Source organism: Oryzias melastigma, linkage group LG4 (genome assembly GCF_002922805.2).
Source record: "Oryzias melastigma strain HK-1 linkage group LG4, ASM292280v2, whole genome shotgun sequence".
NCBI classification, from domain to species: Eukaryota; Metazoa; Chordata; class Actinopteri; order Beloniformes; family Adrianichthyidae; genus Oryzias; species Oryzias melastigma.
The window spans coordinates 23,956,953-23,962,652 of record NC_050515.1 but is presented as its reverse complement, the minus strand read 5'-3'; the positions used below and the strand labels follow the sequence as shown (position 1 = coordinate 23,962,652).

The following is a 5,700-nucleotide window of genomic DNA, read 5'->3' as shown; positions in this document are numbered from 1 at the left end:
ATGTTTTGTTTTTAAATGTGAAGCGCCTTGGGTTACTCTCAAGTATGAAAGGCGCTTTTATAAATAAAGTTTGATTTGATTTGATTTGCGAGGAAGAAACAGCATTTGACTGGAGTCTTCAGTGACCTCTATCTCCTGCATTGTGTTTAAAAAATTGTGCAAGTAAAGCACAATTTGCTGTGTGTGTTACATTTAGATGAAAATTGATTTATTGACTGGATGAATTGATATTTTTTAAACTAAAGATCAATACCATATAATTTAACCAATTTCTTGACCAACTCTTACCATCCAAACAAAAATGGAAGGAAGAGGAATTTTTTGGATATGAATAAAAAAATATTTCTTATAGAGCCTTAATTTCTCATGTCGAGTACAATACTGTTTGTGGTATGGTTTTGTGTTGTGGTTATACTCCAAGCGTTTTTTATGGAAAGAGGGAATCATCTCCAAGGAAATTTTGTAATTACACAAAACCTGTATAACAACTGAAATTTCTCTCGATGACCACTGCAAGACGGCCCCAGCACAGTCCACATTATGTTAGTCGCACTGACTGTATTCTGGGCCGACTAAGAGTGACATCACCCATAGAAAACTGATGACTTCCAGCTTTAATGAAAATAAGTCAATTCAGTCTCCATTTTTCCCAATATGGCCATGTTTGAGCCTTGTTGGTTCTGAGTCAACATTTCTGTGGCAACCTCTTTAGCCAATCGAGAGTGAGCTTGTTGGAAGTCCAAACCCCTTTGATTTGAAGGCAGGCTAAGGCCCAAGTCTCCCTTAAAAATAGATCTAATATCAATGGAATTTCCTGGTAAAATAAAAAAAAAAATAGAATCTGTCTAACATTTGAAATGTCCAATGTGGGGGCTAGAAGGTACCACATACTTTTATTGAGACATCTGATTGACCAGTTTATAACTTGAGTAACTTGCGAGGCAGAAAAAATATAATGAAAAGAGTAGGAATTGCAAAAACATGTTAAACATAGATAGAAGAAGAATGGTTATTCTCTCAAATAAGATTGAGTAATAGCTGTTTATTTCTCAAAAAAAGTTTATGGGATTTCAGCTTTTTGGGACCAGCGGGTGCTTCCTGTTTGGAACGCGGGGGGTCATGCAGTCCAATTCTCAAATAGAGTTAATGGTTGGCCGCAGAGAGCAAAACAAAAGCGGACCAAAGAAACTTTTAAAAAAGTGACAAAATGACAGCAGCCTTACTTGTCGGTATTACCTAAAGCAAACTCAGAAGAAGGAAAAAAGTACCAAGGAAAGAAAAATGACTAATCCTCTGACTGTCATGTTGTAATCAACACATTTATCTCCCAACTACTCTACATTTACCAATCAGAATTTAAAGCCCCATTCCAATTATCTTTTGAACATCTTTAAACTAAGATCTATGATCATTCATGCATTTGCTTCTTTACATGTAGACTATTGCAACACTGTTCACTTGTCTGAATAGAAGGAACTGAACCGTCTGCAACTGGTCCAGGTTGCTGCAAGGCTTCTAACCCGCACAAACAAAAGCTCAAAAACCCCTATTTTAAAGTTTCTTCACTGGCTTCTGGTCAATTTTAGGATACATTTTAAAATCTTGGTCCTGACCTTCAGAGCCCTGTATGGACATACTCGTTCCTGTATCTCAGATCTCATCCAGCCCTATACCCCCTCCTCAACGTCTTGATGGTCCCCAGTACGCGCTTTAAAACTCGAGGATACTTTAAAGCTGTGGCTTCCAAACTGTGGAAGGAACTCCCACTCTCCCTACGCTCAGTGAACTCTATCAACAATTTCAAAAGGCAACTTAGGACGAGAAAAAACAATGGAGTGTAGAAGAGAGCTTGCGGCCAACCCAGCGTGTTTCCTGTCACAAATGCAATCTTTTTCAGACTCCCTTTTTTGTCTGCTCCTGATTCACAACGATTTGAATAAAGAAATACTCTGAAACGCAAGTTTGAGCTTAATTTTCTTTTTAGTGTCCTCCATGATCAGACAAATGCCAAAAAAATTGTTAAAAACACGATTTTACCGGAGTGGGTCTTCAACTGTAGTTATCACTTATTCAGATTCTACTGTAGGATGCTTTTCTTTGCTACTTAAGATGCACAAAGCTTGTCACTCAATCCCCTAAGATTTGCCAACTCCAAACCAGCGTGGGTCTTTAGGCAAGACCCTTCACACTGCTGTCTATCTGGGTCTCCCTGTGCCTTGAGAATACAGGTTTGTGTCAGGAAGGGCATACGGCGTAAAAACTCTCTGCCAAACCACCTGGGCAACTTGATTCGCTGAAGCAATCCCCGACGGGATAAGCCGGAAGGTGGACAATGTTTGGTGCCCTATACAGTTTGTCTGCATTCACACTTTAAGGGTGTATTCAGACTGGACACATTTGGTCCACATAAAGTGAATCATAGGTTATTTCCCCCAATAACCCAAAACAAACTTTCAGTCTGAATGCACCAAAGTGGACCAGGAACCACTCTGAGATCCATATCTTTTGGTGGTCTTTGTTTGTTTCCAATCAAACTGAGCTTCAGTTTACTGAGTTTCCTCAGTCTGCATAGGATCTGTGCACAGAATAGATCAACTGAACCAAAATGGCCACCGTAGTCAGGCATCACAGGATGTAAACAGAGTAGGAGCCTAGCAAACGATGAGCTGCGGACAAACGTAAAGTAACAATGAGACACAGCAACTCATTGAAATATGGTCGAATGAATGTAGGCTCATCAAAACAACTTTTAACATAGGATTTCCATTTTTCCTTCTCTCATTGCTTTCCCCCGCCCTTGTAATTTCTGGCCAATGACTGAAGAGATCTTTAGTCGTGTAGTTTTGCTGACAAGCTTTGGTTCAATATATCTGGTAGATACCAGTGTGAATACAAACCAATACAAGTATGGTCCTGTACAGTATTTTGAGCGTTTCCATTGTAAAATTGACCCATTAAACAGTACCGACCCATACCTCTTGGGGGCCCCCCACCGGTCGTAGGTCCATTGCAAAGTGCAATGGATCAGTTGGGGTGGGGCCACAGTAGCCACCCGTTGATTGTCAGAAAGTGATGACAACATTAGAAAGCACCAATATAGTGCTCATTTAAGCTAACATTGCCAACATTTGTAAGCATTTGGGTTTTTGCAGTTTCCTGTGTTCTCTTTTGGTCACCAGTCTATGTTAAAAAATGCCTGCAAAAAACGGCAAGGCCTTGTCTGCGGTGGAACTCCAAACGTTCCTTTTGGCTTGAGCTGTAACACTTGCCGTGTGAACCCGGGGCTACCGTACCGCTCAGTGGAAACGAGGCTTAAGTGAACCACACCAGAGTCTAGCAAGTGAACCCACACCTCTGCTTCAAAGAGGAACAGGTTTCAGATCGTTCAAAATGCTCTGGAATTAAGGTTATAATCACACACTGCCTTAACCAAGTGTCCTTTATTCAGAAACAACCCTGTTGATGATGACACCAAATTTGACAATGTGACTGTGATATTAAATATAGTCAGATGGGAGCCAGTATTACTACCTATTAATGATGAGTATCTCTGATCCAGCCACAGTGGCCTTTCTTGGCATGGACCACTAAACTCATAATCCTGACTACATCCTGGTCTTTTTAGGTCTGGTGGTTCACTCATGGCCCTTCTAAACGAGCACGTGCGTGTGCAGAGATCGGTGTTTACCCTCCCCCCAAAGCTTTACACAAAGAAGCTAAAATAAAGGTCATAATCATTCAAGAAACTTCTACATGAGTCTAAACAGTACGAAACACGTAAACACAAACTCCTGAAAGATTTATGAAAGCTTAACTGACTTAACTATTAACTGGACGCTTCAGATAAAACAGTAGTGCCTAGAAGAGTAAACAGAGTAACGAAAGCAGGTCAGCGTTACTTTAGCACATGCGCGTTACAAACATGAGGCTTCAAGCAGCCTGTATTTACATTACAGGCACCAGGAAGGAAGCGCGCACTCACAGGGCCACGCGCGAGAGCAGCTACACGAACACGCGCGCGCCTACTAGCGCGCCGAGGTTGCCCATCCCCCACCCCGCCACAGAAGACAGAAATAAACGCTGAAAATAGGGCAGTCGCGCGGAAAAACCTCTCGCACGCTACCACCCGTGGTCCACGCACCGACAGGTGCGATTTATAACGGCAAATAGGACGCCGAAATCTAGTAAACACTCACCAGAAGCTCCGGATTACTCACGGAGGGGGGCGCCTTCTCCTCTGTGCTCCAAATATGGATTCTCCTCCTCCTCCGCCGCCGCCGCCGCTGTCTTCAAGCTGCAATTAGACCTAGAGCAGCGCGTTATAACGGCCCTCAGAGCCGGCCGGACGGTGCCGGGGGTCCCCAGTGAGCGACGTGTTATGGACACACGGACACATAGGGCGGATAATCCCGTGGAAGTGAGCTGATTTTCGGCGCAGAGGCGGGCTTGCTTGCTGCTGGAGAAAAGAGACGAACGGTTCAGCAACGGCTTCAGACTGACCCGCCAGGCGAAAATGAGCCCAGCACGAGGAGGCGCGCGCGCGCGACCCCACATAAACACTTAGGCGGATGTTGCAGTATAAAGAAAAGGAATGTGGCAGTGGTCTAATAGAAAATACAAAAATCAATTTAAAGAAATCTACGTTTGACAAAAACACAGAGCTGTGTTTGTTTATGAGAAGACAGCATTCAAAAGCTGTTCTCTTACACGATGATGGATGGATGGATATACAGCATATTTACCTGCAATATGCTTTGTTGCGCTAAACCTCTGCTTTTAGGTTACTACACCACTCCCATTATTTTGGTAAACACCACTCGGCAATGCACGATCAAAAAACCACCACAAATGAAAGGTCTATGTAAACACGTTTCTGGCTTTTGCATAAAAACGCTATTTTTTCATGCATAGCTACGCTCGTTATTACCATTTTTTGGATCTACGTTGTGCTATCCTAGGCATGTTTACATTAAAAGTAGGGTCATCTGGACCCCACAAGACAGCGCCCGAGGCCGGAATTATACGGCACCAAATCTTTCATAAATTGAAATAGAGCTGTGAGAGAAAAAGCCTGGAGCAAGCTTTGCGAGATTTCACCGCTTTAAAAAAATGGCACTAAATCTCTTCCATCTGTAGGTAGCAGACGTGCCAGTAAAGAGAAAAAAAGCAACAAAAGAAGCCCCTCCCTGCTTGTGCAGTGTGAACACCATGGGCTAAATGTACAATTAAGAACGGAAATTTAATGGATTCTTGAAAATAGTAACTACTGTACACTTTTTAAAGCTCTAGAACGACATCTTCTCTACACTCAAAAGTGCTAGTTTCTCTTGTTGTTGTGTATTAAACCAATACAAAAAAACTATACTGCCACACATACTTTATAGGCCTGAAATGTTGCAATGTGAAAAGCTAGTGAGGGACAAGTAGAGCTGGAAGAACATTCCATCTTCAACACAGATCAAACAGATTGACTGTGGGTGGACTGTGACATGATTGAGTCAATAGAGGTCAGAGTTTCATTTGCAGAATTTGCTTAACTCACAAGACCAGACTAGCTTAAAGGTTGACCCAAGTCCAAAGGATGAGATACGTTTGCCATTCCTAGTAGTGCTTGTCGTTTTTTCTTCTTCCTGTTGTAAAACCTCTGAATACGCGAGGCCAATCAATGCATGTCTGTGTTGTAGCTGTTGCTGACACGGC

General features: G+C 42.5%; 1 protein-coding gene across 1 annotated transcript in view; it reads right to left on the bottom strand.

Moving 5' to 3' along the window:
• The window catches only part of LOC112150507 (TBL1X receptor 1), a 34,863-nt gene extending 30,342 nt beyond the window's left edge, over window positions 1-4,521 (bottom strand). The window contains exon 1 of the mRNA XM_024278889.2: window positions 4,197-4,521. The gene's annotated coding sequence lies outside the window, so the exon portion shown is untranslated. The remainder of the gene's footprint in view (window positions 1-4,196) is intronic.
• Between the last annotated feature and the right edge of the window lie 1,179 nt (window positions 4,522-5,700).